Source organism: Schistocerca cancellata, chromosome 2 (assembly GCF_023864275.1).
Source record: "Schistocerca cancellata isolate TAMUIC-IGC-003103 chromosome 2, iqSchCanc2.1, whole genome shotgun sequence".
Lineage (NCBI taxonomy): Eukaryota > Metazoa > Arthropoda > Insecta > Orthoptera > Acrididae > Schistocerca > Schistocerca cancellata.
The window spans coordinates 1106914250-1106931462 of record NC_064627.1 but is presented as its reverse complement, the minus strand read 5'-3'; positions in this window follow the sequence as shown (position 1 = coordinate 1106931462).

The window sequence follows — 17213 nt, the reverse complement described above, 5'->3', positions numbered from 1 at the left end:
AAAGACAGACAGCAAGACAGACAAACGTAAGTGGAATGTGCGTAACTCTGAAGAAACCTTGGGTAACAGATGAAATACTTTAACTGATCAAGGAAAGAAATAAGACAGGCATAGATCAATGTAAGGTTCTTAGGAACGAAATAAATGGAAAGTGCAGGGAAGGCAAGGCGGAATAGCTACAGTAAAAGTGTCGTCGGAAAGAATGATTCGGAACATCAGCCAGTCAAAATAAGCTTCGGTGAAGTCAAAAGCTAGAGCGCCAATATTACGAGTGCAATGGGGATTTCACTTTTAAACGCGAAGTAGAGAAGGGCTGAGCACAGTAAATATTTCAGAGTCTTCTACGCCGGGGGAGACTTGTCTAATGCCGGCCGCGGTGGTCTCGCGGTTCTAGGCGCTCAGTCCGGAACCGCGCAACTGCTACGGTCGCAGGTTCGAATCCTGCTTCGGGCATGGATGTGTGTGATGTCCTTAGGTTAGTTAGGTTTAAGTAGTTCTAAGTTCTAGGGGACTGATGACCACAGCTGTTAAGTCCCATAGTGCTCAGAGCCACTTGAACCGTTTTGAACTTGTCTAATGACATAACAGAAGAAGGAATTGAGTCGATAAGCAAGATAATGAGGATCTAGTATTACAATCAGAGTCTAACAGAGGTCAGAAGACTGGCGAGCAAATAAGAGAGAAGGGATAAATAATATTCCATAAGAATTTCTCAGATAACTGGGAAATGTGGCAAACAAAATTCTAATCCAGTAGGTGTACACAATATATGAGACTGTAGATATAACATAGCATTTTCGTGAAACATCATCAACACCGCGACGACACCAAGGGAAGATAACTACGAAAACTATCGCACAGCCAGCAGTTGACAACAATAATATACAGAAAAAAGGAAATTGAGGAATTGTTACGTAACGATCAGTTTTATTTTCGGAAAGGTAGAGGCACCAGAGAGACGGCTGTGCCGTTGCCAAAAGAACCTGTTATACTTCGAAACTTAACGAAATTAACCACGTCAGAGTATCACACCAAACACCAAAAGAATATACAACACAAAAACTCCTGTAAATATCTTTGTAAATAATTAAGGAAATGACTTTAATTTCGTTCAGTTATAATTGAAAGAGCTAAATAAACTAGCACTTGGTAATGAGAATGCCGTAATATGACGTCTTATTGAATGTAAACACAGTTTACGTAGTTGACAACTGTCAAAATCAAACTTCCCGCAGATAGCGTGCGTTGTACCAATAACGAGCGAGCAGCTTTTCTGTCATTGATCGGCACCGGAAATTTAATGGCGGACTCGGAAACGTCAAGTTACTGTGGCCAAACATTAGCTTTATTTTAGGGAAAGTAAATATCTCGAAAAGTTAGTTACAAAAGAGAAAGAAATAACATTTGAAAAATTTTGAAATGATTTGGGTCTTGATAGGGAGAGAGCTCTTGCCGTTGCAGCTTACACGTTTGTAGACGACGCGTTATGACGTCAGCGGGTGTGGCATAATTAATGTAGCATCACCAGTCATGGAATTGCCATGGAACCATCCTCTTGCCTGTAATATGGTCTTCCAGGTGGTTATTTCGTTCATCGTTGCACAGGTCGGTAGGACGTAGTTGTTTATATATAATTCCACACTCGCATGTGTGCGATTACGACGTTTCAAATCAAATGCCTCTGAGCACTATGGGACTTAACATCAGAGGTCATCAGTCCTCCAGAACTCAGAATTACTTAAACCTAACTAACCTAAGGACATCACACACATCCATGCACGAGGCAGGATTCGAACCTGCGACCGTAGCGGTCGTGCAGTTCCAGACTATAGCGCCTAGAACCGCTCGGCCACTCCGGCCGGCTACGACGTTTCATACAGGGTTTCTGTTTATAGCGTTCCATACACATTTTTGAAACAGTATAGTATTCAATTCCACTCGCTGATCACGACATTACATTCCGTAAACGTTTAGACGTCCATCGGTCGATACAATTTGAAACGAGACTCTTCCGACCGGACAACATGTTTCCAGTCATCAACAGTCCAATATCGGTTATGATGGGCCCGGGCGAGGAGTAAAGCTCTGTGTCGTGCAGTCATCAAAGATGCACGAGTAGACCGTCGCTCCGAAGGCCTATATCGACGAATTTTCGTTGAATGCTTCGCAGTGGTAAAAACGTATTTCGTAAATTTTGCGTACGTTTGATTTTCTCTTACACTTCGCAGTGAAAGAAATGTAGATAAGATACCGAAATTTTATTTAAAATTGAGCGCAGAATGATGTCTCATTTCAGTCTCGCGGTATCGGGTTTTACATCCTACGAAAGGTAGGGCGCGACGCCCTAGGTGCTTCCATGCGAACTTGCCGGCTACTGTGAAACACTAACCATCCGTTTTTAAGGAAACAATTAGGTGAAAAAATCTGATTTTTGCACATCTTACCTTCTGATATGTTCGCTTGAGAATGTACTGAAAGTAGATTCCCGATAAGCCATAGTTACTGTGCTGCATGAAATTAATTAATATATGTGTGCGAAATTATAAAGCTTTTTCAGAGACAGAAAAGGCATTGCGTAGACTTTGCGAATGGTTAATTTCAGCTCGTACGTTGCAGTAAATGAAATGTAGAAGAGATATAGAAATTTTATTTAAAACTGAGAACAGAAGGATATCTTGTTTCGAGCTCGTTTTATTGGGTTTTTATCCGAAGGGCGGTGGCGCGTGACGCTGCCATTCACGTCCTTGCACGAATCTTCTTGTCACAACAGTCTCGTAAATGATTCCAGTTACCGAAACGAGGTTTTTGCAAATGATAGCACGCGTTCGTGCATATATGTTGCAAGATAAATACTCGAAATTTTTATGTTCGCCTTGATATGGAAGTAGCTCGTCCGCAGATGTGAGATGTCGGCGGCTCAGGACTGATTCAGACGTCCTCAACACTGTAGGAAAACCCAAGCGGCGCACGTATACACGCCCACAACACCTGGTGAACGGCGTAGCAGGATGCAGGATGTGTATACACGCCCACAGCAGTGAAAGGTTAGTATCTGCAACGAGTAGTATCAACTAAAGCAGACACAAGTCGAAGAATATCATCTAGTTGAAACAAGTGCCCTGCGCTTTCTGGGCTTCTGGGTGACGCAAAAGTGCTCATGAAAAGGTAATATCTATAAGACGGCTGTAAGGCGAGCTGTTGTATGGCGGTAAAGTCTGAACATAGAAAAAATAAAAATAAAGAAAAGCTCCAGAACTCTCGTTCCGCATAACAGTAGTACGCATGTTACGATAGACAGGGGTATGACGCATGTATACACGTACACACAGTGGACACACAACATATCCTAGGACAGATTGGGTACATAACGTTACGTTACGTATGATTTTTGTCACAGTTGTCAATGTTTTACAAATGAGCCCTATTAGGCTTGGGATTCGTACCTATTGGTGTCAGATGAAAATTTGTGCCGGACCGTGATTCAAACCGGGATTTCCCTCTTATCGCGAGCATTCGCCTTAACCGTGTCAGTTATCCGTGCACGCTTTCAGGAGCGATCCATTCCCCCGTATTTCACACTGTCTACACCACCATTGCTCGCACAATACCTGCATTCCCGCAACAGGGTTAATGAGACCAACGTCTTCAACGCCAGTACTTTCTATTTTAGTATTTTATCCATCTTCAGTAACTTTAGTTGTATATATCTAAATAACCAGCTACCAATTACATAAAAGAAATTTAATTTCTTAACTGGTTCCAGGCACTTAGTGTCATTCTTCAGAAGGGTGTACAGAAAATACACCGCAAATGAGAGTAAAACATACGAATAATAAAATTAACAACAAAAGTTTTAAATTTTTTAAAAGTTTAGAGATAATAATGTACATACTTGTAGCCATCTTATTATTTCCGAGTATCAACAAAAAGATCCAGGCAGCATACTGCTGTGGTCCTAGAAATGTGCAAGAGCAATAAATAATACAACAATGAAGCCATAACACAACAAGAGCTCGTACATGCTTTAATATGGTTCATAGTGCCTGTACTAAAATGGCATAGAGAAGCCAAATAACAAGTGCAGACATCATGCCAGAACTGGAGTAATCAGCTAATAATATGCGTATTTTGAAGTTGGTCTCAGAGTGAGGGTGAGAGTATGATAAAATAATAAAACAGAATCCTACACAACTATAGTTGCGTAAGGCAAAAACAAAAATGTAAGTACACATAGGCAGGTAATATTTAAAAAACCTAATGATAAATAAAATAAGTTAATACGAACGGCAAACCGAGCGGGGTGGCGCAGTGATTAGCACACTGGACTTGCATTCGGGAGGACGACGGTTCAATCCCGCGTCCGGCCATCCTGATTTAGGTTTTCCGTGATTTCCCTAAATCACTCCAGGCAAATGCCGGGATGGTTCCTCTGAAAGGGCACGGCCGACTTCCTTCCCAATCCTTCCCTAATCCGATGAGACCGATAACCAAGCTGTCTGGTCTTCCCCAAACCAACCAACCAACCAACGGCAAGTAGCGCTATGGATGGGAAACTTGGGAACTGATCTCCAAAACGGCTGTAGTGAGGTCATTAGCTAGCAGGGAATCTGTCAGCAAAAACAGTTCATTTTTGGAACACAAACTACGACTAGCTTAGAGCCAGAAGTGATGACATTTTTGCAGGACCTGACCGTCACTTTGCAGAACAATGCTCAAGCACGTACAGTGCAAGCTGTAACTGATTTGTTTGACTGATAGGGCTGCTAAGTGTTATACCACTTACTGCACTCCCCTGACTTAAGACATCGTGAGTTCAACTCGATTTCTAAACTGAAGGAAACACTTCACGGCATTCGCTTCGGAACTGCTACAAATTAGTCAGGCAATAGACCGCGCCTCTCGAACTGTCAACACAACTGGCACTGCTAAGAGTATCCTACGACTTCCACATCGCTGGCAGTGGGTTATACTACTATGAAGGTCAGTAAAACTTTGAAACACGTATCTATTTTGTACGAGCTGTAAATAAATAGTTGCCACTATTGAAGTCCCAACCCTCGTACATAAGGTCCTGGTGAGAATCGTCATGAACATCACGAATATTGGCGTCTATATTGAAACATGTTAGAGTGAATAACTTGATCGGACCCTGGAATTATGAACATAATACGAAAATAAGAAGTATCACATGTAAATTATTCATAACCGCAAAAACCAGATCCACCAAACATAGAACTTCCGAAATAAACTTCAGCGTCAGTATACAGTAAACCGTCTGCCGAAGCGAGGTGTAAAATACCAAATTGTACCGAAAATTTATTTAGGTTCACGTGTCAAAGAAGAGGTTTCACTTGTGGTGGTACGTTATTTTTCAAGCCACCGTACAGGTTGTATTACTGTTAACAGCAAAAATCTACACAGGAGAAACAATACAACATAATCAAAAAATGTTCATCTAAACATGGGTTGCATACGAGCCGTTTGCTTGATAACTGCTAATGTGAAGTTACAAGGCACCACTTACTTCAATACGAAGGTTCGTAAAAACATATTTGAAATGTAAACCTTTTGATTCAGTCACCATCTAATTGGGCTCAAATTTCAACCACGGTGCATGCTGATGTAAGACTAAACCTAACGTAGCAATACGGTCCAAGATGGAAAGGATCTGTACATTGCCTTCCAAGATCATCTGACCTCGGCTGTCTGGATTTTTCGGTTTGGGGTCATCTCAAAAGCGAAGTGTACAGCACCCCCGTTGATACGGGTGAAGGACTAGAGCAGCAACACGTGATGTGCAACAGGTAAGGTGTTGAGGTAAAATACTTTTTGTTAAGGTAGGCCATGAATGAAATTTCAATCCGATCAGCTGGGGAATAAACCAAAATGTTTACATTTCAGATTCATTTTTACTAACTCTATTGCCATGTGTGACGCCTTAGGCGCGAAGTGCTGTGATGTGTCCGCATCCAAGCTTTGTTGTGTTATACGCACTTTAACAATGAATGAAACCAGATCCAGCTGAAGGTTAAGGATTCCTGTACCATTTCTAGTGCTCACGCATAGAAACGTGCGTTGACTTGACTTTTGTAGTGAGCGTGTAGTGCTACACCAGTCGGTACGCATAGGACAACACACTGGAAGGGAGCTAAAATTGTCGTATCAATTGTACTGACGTATTTTTACTGATCTGGTCAACAGTGAAGAAGCCATGAATAACATAAATTTTTGCGCAAATTCATAAACCGACAGCAAAAGCTTGTGGTATTTCCAAATCGACTGTATAACGTATTAACAGTGCAGATGCTCCAGATGTGAGCAAGTGTTTTGCTTCACCAAAAACGGAGTGCAAAGGAGATTTATTTATTTATTTATTTATTATTTATTTGCTGCCATTTACAAATGACCTGCCACCTTATTACTAAGACACGGCGTTCTTTCACAATACGAAATCGTACATGTACAGAATATGAAACTTTTTTACTATTTCTTATTTTTAGAAAGGATTTATAATATTGCAACTTTAAATACTTATAAACTTAAAAGTAATTAAGAAACGAAAATCTTAAAATTATCGATTTAACAATGGAAGATACGAATTTATGAAGACAGAGAAGAGGTTATGACAAAGTTTCAGACATATTATGAATTCGGAATTTTAAAAAAATAAAATAAACTAGATTCTTAGATTTAAGATGGACAGATAAAATATAGTAAACATTTATGAAATCAACAAAATTTGAAAAATCGAATTATAAACCACAACCATAAAAAAGTATAAAGGAGAACGAAAATCTATGAAATCTGACGGTTTTCACAAAAAGTTAGTGGACTGAACTGTACTTGTTCAGTACGAGAGGGGATATCCGACGGCTGGAAAAATACTGGATGATTTTCATACAAAAAATTGTTGCTCTGGCTCAGAGGCCTCCGTTCTTTGTCCTCTTCGCTCACGTGGATTTCGACTGAGAAAATGTAATGACGCACGAAAACATTTAAAGGAATGCAAAGATACTGCAGCATAAAAAATGAAGTTTTTGATTGAAGTTTTTGCACTTACTGGGGGCTGAGAACAAAACGCTTGCAATATACTTCGAATAAAACTTCAGTTTTAACAAAACCATGCGAACAAAGGTTTGTGCATAAGTGCGTAGCGTCTTTGTTTTGCTTAGTGGTATTCCGGTTGCTATAGGTGTATTCATCGATTCTCATTTTCTTAATTGTAATTCACTGTTGCTATTTGAGTTCACATATTGTCATTTCCTCAGTTGTAGATTAGTGATTAGTACTGTGGGCGCTAGAAAATGGAGTGCCAAGTAGTTAAATCTGAAAATTTCCGACATATTCTTCTGTTTGAGTTCAATAGAGGGTGACATCAACGGAAGCAGTCAAAAACATTAATTGCACCGTATATGGGAATAATGCCACTGGACAGAGTACGGCAAGAAAATGGTTTTCACGTTTTAAGGAGGACCGTTTTGACATTAGTGACTCTCCATGTTCAGGAAGATCTTCGGGATTTAATGAAGATCGTTTAAATGGATTAATCTAGAATGATCCACATCAATGTACTCGAGAACTGGCAAATATGATGAACTGTTGTAAGGGTTTTGTTTTAGGCAGAAAATTTTAATTTCGTTAATATTTTGGATGTCACGTGGAAAAGTAAAGCTTCCAATAGCATCTGAGTAATTGCGGGTAACTTCTCTGCCAAAGATGTTGCGCTGCGAGAGACTGTTAGTAGAACCTTCAGTTGTGAGTGGAGTGCAGTCTTGAAGACAGTGAGAGGAGGAGTCGAGTTGTATCTTGTGATGGAGTAAGAAGTGTTTAGGCCGTGCTGTGTGTCAGCAATAATTTTCGTCTATTATTTTTCATTTAGGAAGAGATATTTTGTAAATTCCATTAGAATACTTCAGTAGGTACTGTAATAGTGCATTTGCCGAGACATCCAAGCTTAGTAATTAATTTGATCAGGAATTAAGAACCGGAGGTTTTTGTGGTAACGTATCAATTTGTGATTTGCTGATTTTTCTTCAAAGATGGATAGCACAGCAAGTGAAGAGAATTTGTTCAGGTTTTTCCACTATTAATGTAAAGTGTGGTCTAAGGCGCCGCAGTCATGGACTGTGCGGCTGGTCCCGGCGGAGGTTCGAGACCTCCCTCGGGCATGAGTGTGTGTGTTTGTCCTTAGGATAATTTAAGTATTGTGTAAGCTTAGGGACTGATGACCTTTGCAGCTAAGTCCCATAAGATTTCACACACATTTGAACATTTGAATGTAAAGTGAATTGTTAATATTTCAAGTGTTAAAATATACCTGTCGTGTTTATTAAACTTAGGGAAATACGCTTAGAACCTTTGCACCAACCCAGTATATTAGCTCGATTCCATTGAAAACAGTGCAATTACAGTTACGTTTCTGCACGTACACCCCGTTGTGGGTGATGGATCCTGTGATGAAGGGCCAGTAACAGCTGCAAAATAAAAAAAAAAATTCTGGCAATAGGGAATATTTTCAGTCCTATTACGACGACCGTCATAATAAAAATTCTGGCATTGCCATACAAATACTCGCACGCTGCCGTGCAAGGAGTCTCTCATAAATAAATTGCGTTAATGAGTGACACGATACAATAATGACGTGTCTGACGTTACCACTTTTTTTTATAGTTTCCTTAACAACTTTCTCACTGGCAGTTTCTACGAAGTCCAACAGAGCGCAATTTCATCAGCGGTGACATTCTTCCTTACACTGGTGAAACAATTTCATACCCGTTACAAAATTTTATTTTTTATCTCACTATACTTTTATCTTTCCACAGTAAAATATATAACGCATACATCTATAAACTGTGAGAATGTTCATATACTTTTACAATCCATGTCTGTTTTTTGTGTCAGTTTTTTTCCGCAGTTTAAGGGAAAAATTGTTATCTAGAAAATTTATTGTAGCGTTAGTTTGTATTTTTTCTTCGTGACGACTGGCAAGAATATAATTCTGAAAGGTATTCCACCATATTCTAGACTAGAAACAGGGATGTCACTGGGCGCTCGAAACGGCACATTCTTAATTAGGTCCACCTGGCAAACATCTCGTTTGCAACTCATGTTTACTGCCATATTTTTGCTTCCATCGTCCTATACTTCCACAGGTGCCAGTTTTCACAATTAATTAAGGTACATCCTGTTCATATAGGAATGATGTGGAGAAGTTTACGTTTCACCCGAGCTGCATAATACGAGACTCAGAGAGCCGGGCTTCTTTAGACAGATGATAATATCCAAGTTTCCACCACGAAAGGGTTGTCTGCTGTTACGTGAACCCTGGATGAAGACAAGTTCGATCGGTTTCAGCACATCAACGGACGGGTAAAGTGCAAAGCGCGTAGTACTCTATGTTTTCGCGACTGGTGTTTACTTATTTAAAATTTACGAGCTGAGATTGTGTGGTGAATATAAAGAACTATTCCCAATTCGAAAGTTGTTTATGACTGTCGCATCCTGTATAATTTCTTTATTGTACCAGCCGTTATATAAGTAACATTGTGGGGAATGAAAAAAAAAAGCAAATTGAGCATCTCGGTGCCATCCATATAAGCTACTCGGACCTGCTAATCCCTGTTGGCTAAAGGAGATACGAAAGTGACTATCCTGTCGCTGCGCCTTATCGATACCGAGAATCTTGAAGCGCTTTTGAAGATAGTGCTTATCTGTGACAGCGGAACCGCCACAGTCCACTGTGTTCGCAGCTGTCGTGGTGTTCAACCGCCCGAGGCCGCCATTTTGTTGTTTCGGTTGATAGCGTAAACATTCTGCAGGTGAGAGATAGAGCTACAGTGATGACCGTGTGATTTGTTATTAGTCACATGAAGGTAGTTTCGTTCAGTTCACAGTAACGAACCGCTTCACTATTTTAAACAATTATTTTGCAGAATGACTTAACTTAGGGAAATTTAATATTTTTACTGCATTTCTGAGATACTGAAACAACTGTGGTGTTTATATCACGATGAAACCCTGTGGCGACTTACGTTGTATTTCGATACTTGCTGTAAGCAATTCGCAAAAACACTACTAAATGCCTTGAAAAGTTTGCTGGCGTAGGACATTTTTACATATATTTCTCATAAACACAAAAGATATGGTGCGAGAATTTTGCAACTGCTTTTTAGAAAGTTTCGCCGTGGTCATTGACAATTTAGTACTGTTCTACTTAATTAACTATCTATTTATGACCATTTATTCCATTTAACAAGACTATCATTTGATTGTTTTTACAGTTTAAAAAAGACAGGTACAGTAAATGATCAAGTTCATTGTGGACCTTCACTTGTTTCAGTATTTCGAATTGTTGACACAGCATAGCGTGTTAATTGAATATGGTGAAGATCACGACACTACCGTTCTTCTTTCATAAGCGGCATCACCGTCAGAACTATACATGGTTTATTAATTTTAAGTGTATGATGATGAGAATGGCACTGCTGTCTCCAACGAAAATTCCTGTTTTCCCCCCACTGGAGTCTAAATATCGATGTTTGAAAGCATCGGTAATAAGAATATTCTTCCCAGAAACCGCCACGTTCCAGCGAGAGGGAGCCATCACTATGTCCAAACGTTTCGATAGTTACAGCATGTGTAAATGTATGATGTCACTCTTTAAAGTTGTCAGTGTTGAAGGGTTGTATCTTAATCTTCACTATTTTTGACTAAACTGTGCTAGCACGCCTGACATGGAACGTATATTTGTGTTTCTTTTAAACAGAATTACGTCGTTCTTTATTGTACTGTATGGAATCTCGTCATGTCTTCCCCAAAGTAGCGATATGCGGTGGTTTCTTTTTTTAATAATTTTGTATTAGTCCAACTTACTTCGTTCATGTTAGGATGTAGTCTTGAACATGCGCCTGTTAATGGTATAAAAGACAAATTAAAACAATTAATTATCTCTCTCTCTCTCTCTCTCTCTCTCTGTATGTGTGTGTGTGTGTGTGTGTGTGTGTGTGTGTGTGTGTGAAAGACAAACAGTTCAGAAAGTAACGCAATCATCCATTTAGCACAACCCAACCTAGATAGGAGAAGTACATCTACTACCGAAAATGAGTCTCCTACACAACTTCAACTGAAGTCACATTATGATGAATCTAAGGCGGCGGACCGGATCACTATTTCAAAAATTCGATACGGTTACTTTTACTTTATGGAGAAGTGCACCAAGGAACTAACTAGTCAGCAGTACCCCATAGGTTTTGATGAGTGAAATTGTATCAATGTCTAAAAGGCCGTATCTTTTGAATGAATTGACTTCGAACCTTCAATTTTAACACCACCAAGGAGACAAAGACATTAGTACGAGACATAAATTTCAATTTTATACGTCTTCCTGTTCCTGAGGAAAAGGGTTTATAACAGTCATATAGAGATGGAGACAGACAGGCAGACAACAACAGAGAGATCCGGTAAGAGCTCCCTTTTTGCCGATTGCGGTACCGAACCCAGAAATATATGATTGCGAAGCATGTGACACAACTGAATACAAACACCTAGGATAATGATGTTGTTTAAACTAGATAAGTAAAGTTCATACCAAATAACTACTTATTAAATAAGATCTACGTATTTGAGAACGGTGGCTTCACATAGATTTGTGAATTCAAATAAAAAAAATTAAAAACTGATTAACTTCCGCAGTTCGAGCTGAGCATTGAATGTGTGAACAAGGTTCATTGCACTGCACTCTAATTGAAAATAAAAGCAGCAAATCTTCAAGATCAACAGTGTAGTTCCCACATTCAGTCGCGACGTACACTAAAGTTTCTAATTATCATAATCAATACGAAAAACATACAATAAGTTCATTATACACAAGCGTCAAAGAAACTGGTATAGGAATCCGTATTCAAATACAGAGATATGTAAATAAACAGAACACGGTGTTGAGGCCGACAAAGCCTGTATAAACAACAAGTGTGTGGGGCAGTTGTTAGATCGGTTACTGCTGCTACAATAGCAGGTTATCAAGATTTAAGTGAATTTCAACGTGGTGTTATAGACGGCGCACGAGCGACGGGTCACAGCGTCTCCGAGATATCGATGAAGTGGGGACTTTTCCGTACGACCATTTCGCGAGTGTACTGCGGATATAAATCTCCGGCTTCACTGCGGCCGTAACTAGACCCTGCAAGAATTAAACCAACGGCGACTGAAGAGAATCGTTCAACGTGACCGAAGTGCAACTCTTCCGCAAATTGCTGCAGATTTCAATGCAGGACCATCAAGAAGTGTCAGACTGCGAACCATTCATCGAAACATTATCGGTATGGGCTTACGGAGCCAAAAGCCCACTCGTGTACCCTTGATGACTGCACGACACAAAGCCTTTCGCCTCGCTTGGGCACGTCAGCACCCACATTGGACTATTGATGACTGGAAACATGTTACCTGGTCGGTCGACTCTCGTTTCACATTGTATCGAGCAGATGGACGACCTCATGAATCCATGGACCCTGCATGTCAGCAGGGGACTGTTCAAGCTGGTGCAGGCTCTGTAATGGTGTGGGGGGGGTGTGCAGTTGGAGTGATATGGGACTCCTGATAAGTCTAGATACGACTCTGACAGGTTGAAACGTACTTAAGCGTCCTGTCTGATGACATGCATCCATTCGTGTCCATCGTGCATTCCAACGGACTTCGGCAATTCTACCAGGACAATGCGACACCCCATACGTCCAGAATTGCTAGGTAGTGGCTCCCGGTACACTCTTCTGGGTCTAAACAGTTCCACTCGTCACCAAACTACCCAGACGCGAACATATCTGGCATGTCTTGCCACGTGCTGCTCAGAAGAGATCTCCAGCCCCTCGTACCCTTACGGATTTATGGACATGCTTGCAGGATTTATGGTGTCAGTTCCGTCCAGCACTACTTCAGACATTAGTCGACTCCATGCCACGTCGTGTTGCGGCACTTCCGCGTTCTCGCTGGGCCCTCTACGATACTAGGCAGGTGTACCAGTTTCTTTGGCACTTCAATGAATGAATGTCAACTAGAGGAAATAATAGAATTGACAACCACCTCAAATTCCGTCAACAGAGTGACAATTTGAGTAGTCGAGCAAAAGTCAGTCAGCAAAAAAACTCAGTAAAATATTCTGTTCCGTGAAAAGTTAGTCCATAATTCGCGCTCACGAAATTATTCAAAGTCCAGAAAAATTTTAGCCTATCTCACTTGAAGTTGGCTCCTCGGCCTTCACAGCCTCTCGACAAAAATCCATTCTTAACACGGACGGAAGCTTACTGAGGAAACACCTCTCGGGCCTTTCCTTTAGTGCGTAAAAGCTCTCTTTTACGTCACACACTGCTGAATTAAAACTACTTTACTAATAACCGCATATACATATTATAGTAATAGGCACAGAACACAGTTGCAGTCTCTTTGCAACATCGATTAAAATATCAGTGCAGTATTAAACAAGTTACTAACAATATTCGTGACTCCATGCTTACATCCAGCCCTTCAGCGTGGCAGAACTTGCTAAATACACCGACAGAAAAAAAAATGCAACACCTAAAAAGAAGTCGTGCGAGATAAGCAGGAGTTGGTAGGCGTGTTTCTGCATAAGAAAGGTGATGTCTATTGAGATAAGAATGGCGACACTGTTAGGATGCAAATCAGGTTTGCTTTAAATATGTATTCTAATAGTCGTGAGCGTTAGCTACCTCTGTGATTAGACGTGGTGAGTTGATTTTAGTCAAGAAGAAGAAGGCGAGAAAAGACGACACTATCTGAGTTTGAATGAGGTCGTGTAACAAAACTACGAATAGTTGGATGTTACTTTTCCGATATTGCAAAAAGACTTAACAGGAATGTAACCACTGTACATGATTGCTGGCAGCGATCGTGACGAGAATGTACGATCGCAAGAAGACGGACCTCTGGACGGCCACATGACACTACCGAGAGGAAAGACCATCGTGTTCGGTGTACGGGTCTGACGCCTCGTACCGCATCTGCCGCAATAATATGAGCAGTAGTTGCACCACAGCGACACAACGAACGGTTACAGGTGGATTACTTCAAGGCCAGCTCCGAGCCACACGTCCTGGAACGTGCTTTCCACTGACCCCAAACCACAGCCGTTTGCGACTTCAGTGGTGTCAAGCGAGAGCTCACTGGAGGGAAGGGTGGAGGTGTGTTGAATTTTATGATGAAAGCTGGTTCTGTTTTGTGCCAGTCATGGCCGTGTTTTGGTTGGAAGGTCGCCAGTTGAGGACATGATACCAACCTGTCTGGGTGCTAGACACACTGGACATACACCCTGTAGTTACGGCATGGGGTGCAATTTCGTTTGACAACAGGAACACTCTTGCTGTTATCCCACGTATCCTGAGAGCAAATTTGTACGTCAATCCGAAGATTCGACCTATTGTGCTGCTTTTCATGAACAGCATTCCAGAGAGTGCTTTCCAACAAGATAACGTTCGCCCGCATACCGCTGTTGAAACCCAACTTGCTCTACAGAGTGTCGACATGTTGCCTTGGCGTTCTCGATCACCAGATCTGTTTCTAATTGGGCACTTATGGGACACCCTGGTGTGACAACTCCAGCGTCATCCACGACCAAAACCAACCGTCCCTGTACTGATCGACCAAGGGCAACGAGCACGGAACTCCATCCACAGACTGTCATCTGACACCTGTACAACACAACGCGTGCACGTTTCCATCATTGCATTCCACCATCAAACGATTATACCGGTTATCAATGTACCAGAATTTCATATTTGCAATGGCTTATCTCGCGCTCACATTTACCTGTTACCTTGCAATGTTAATCACTTACATACGTTATCTAGACGAATGTTTTGCCGAAATCTCCTTACTCTACAATAATTTTGTTGTTGCTGCGATTTTTCCTTCAGTGTATTACAAATACTAATGAAATAATAAATTGTGGTTAATCATCCATTAGGAATATTGGTTAAGGATCTGGGAAACTCGTGCTGCTTTCATGTTCGTGTTATACTGTTCAAAGTCAGTAGCTAATATCATTTTATGGACAGTCGAATTCGCAATGCACTTATGATCCCGGTCTTTGATAAAACACGGAGTCGACGCATAAACGGAATGTTACAATGAGGTACACAGTAGTTTGAATCTCACCTGCTAGTTGGCATATTGTTCTCTGTGAACACCTATATTTTGTGCATGATTATATGTATCCACTGGACGTAATCTTGCACTGAAGATGATAACTCTGTGATTTAAATCGATATGCAATAATAAAATAAAAGTTTGAACTTACACGATCAGTGCTGGAGCTTCCCTTGCTTACGGTACACTGTAGTTGCAGAACGTGTAGTCAGCCATAAAATTTGGATGATACCGCCACGCGTTTATTTTTTCATCCTCTCAGATATCTTCTTCAGGCGAATGAGCTGTTATTGCCGGTCTCAGCATTCTATTCAAAGCAGTTTTCAGGATAGATAAACAGTACAACTCACTTTAGTCGCAAACATACCATTCTGCCCAGCGTCGTGTCTTCTACTCTTTTTGTGAGGCGCGCGTTATCAAAAGACTTTTTTTAATCGACGACACTACCTGAGTACTTAGAAGGAGATCATGATTTTATACGCGGGTTTCTAGGTTTTTACTGTTCCAAGTTATCCGCACTGATAAAAACAGTATTTATAATTCATCTTCGGCATTTAACTGCTTAATTATAAACAAAAAATTTGCGTCCTAAGGAAAATAGAAATTCTGGTTAATATCACACACAAGCCATATGCGAGATAATTAAATTCTATGCTAAACAATATAAACAAGGAAAAACCTGGATTACATCTGTAAAAGTTCTATTACATGTTCTGTGTGCAGTGGGCACCGCCAGGTTGTGATACTTAGATATTTTATTTAGGAAAAAAGTAAAAGAATACGTTCCCAGAACGTAACGTAAACTAAAGGAAGGGTTGTGGGTGTTGAATTCTTAATATTAGCGAGATTTGCATTTTTTGAGAGAACTTGAAACTTATTCAATGGAACGACATACTTCTATTGGCATTCGATGGCTTGTCAGAAATGAAATGACAAAATAAGTATCAAACTTCTGACTGGAGCTCTTTTCAAAGAGCCAGAAATATATTTAGAGCAGGTCGTAGAGATAAGATTGATTTGTTTCCATAGTAATATAACGTTACAGAGATGAAACTGCTTCATGTTTAATAAATTATCTGTCTGCTTCTGTTAAATTTCACACTCGGACAGTAACAGACGGTATAACTCTTGTGTATTACCTCTCACTGAACCCTGCTCGCTCTTGCCGATTAACATTGAATGTGTGCTAATGATACATACAGCTTTTTACTGTCATACACGACATGTTACAAACAACCGATGTAGACGAACAGTTAGATAACGATTCCTTGAATTTCCGAACAACACTGTACTACATCGTCGACGAATAATCAAGACACGGTCATAGGGAGAGTGTTAGCAACTGCGGTTGCCTTGGCGAACACTAAATAACAGAGTTTTGGGAGGAAATGGTATCACCGCAATACTGCTGAAAAATCGTGGACCAAATTCCCTCAAAGAACTCACAGAAATCACGACAGAGATTTAGCAGAGAGAGCCGGCCGGAGTGGCCGTGCGGTTCTAGGCGCTACAGTCTGGAACTGAGCGACTGCTGCGGTCGCAGGTTCGAATCTTGCCTCGGGCATGGATGTGCGTGATGTCCTTAGGTTGGTTAGGTTTAATTAGTTCTAAGTTCTAGGTGACAGATGACCTCTGAAGTTAAGTCGCATAGTGCTCAGAGTCATTTGAACCATCTGGCAGAGAGACAAAATTCCCGAAGGCTGGAAAAGTTCCCTAGTTCTCCCACTGCAAAAAAGGCAAAAAAACGGATTCAGATAACTGCGGAGGACTCACCCTTCCGCTAGTTACGAACAAAATTCTGTCAGCATGCTCATCTAAAGAGTTCAAGAGCAACTTGATCACAATATTGGCAAATACCAAGCCAACGTTCACGCTGGTAGAAGCTGTGTGGAACAACTATTCAATTTAAAAACAACGCTACGAACAAAATGTACAAACATTTTAAAAATGTACAAAACGCTGATAAACAGAGCCCGATCATAGATTCCTTCGTGAACTTCAAGACAGCGTATGATTACGTCGATCGGCATCACTTCTATTGTCCTCGAAGAACAAGAACT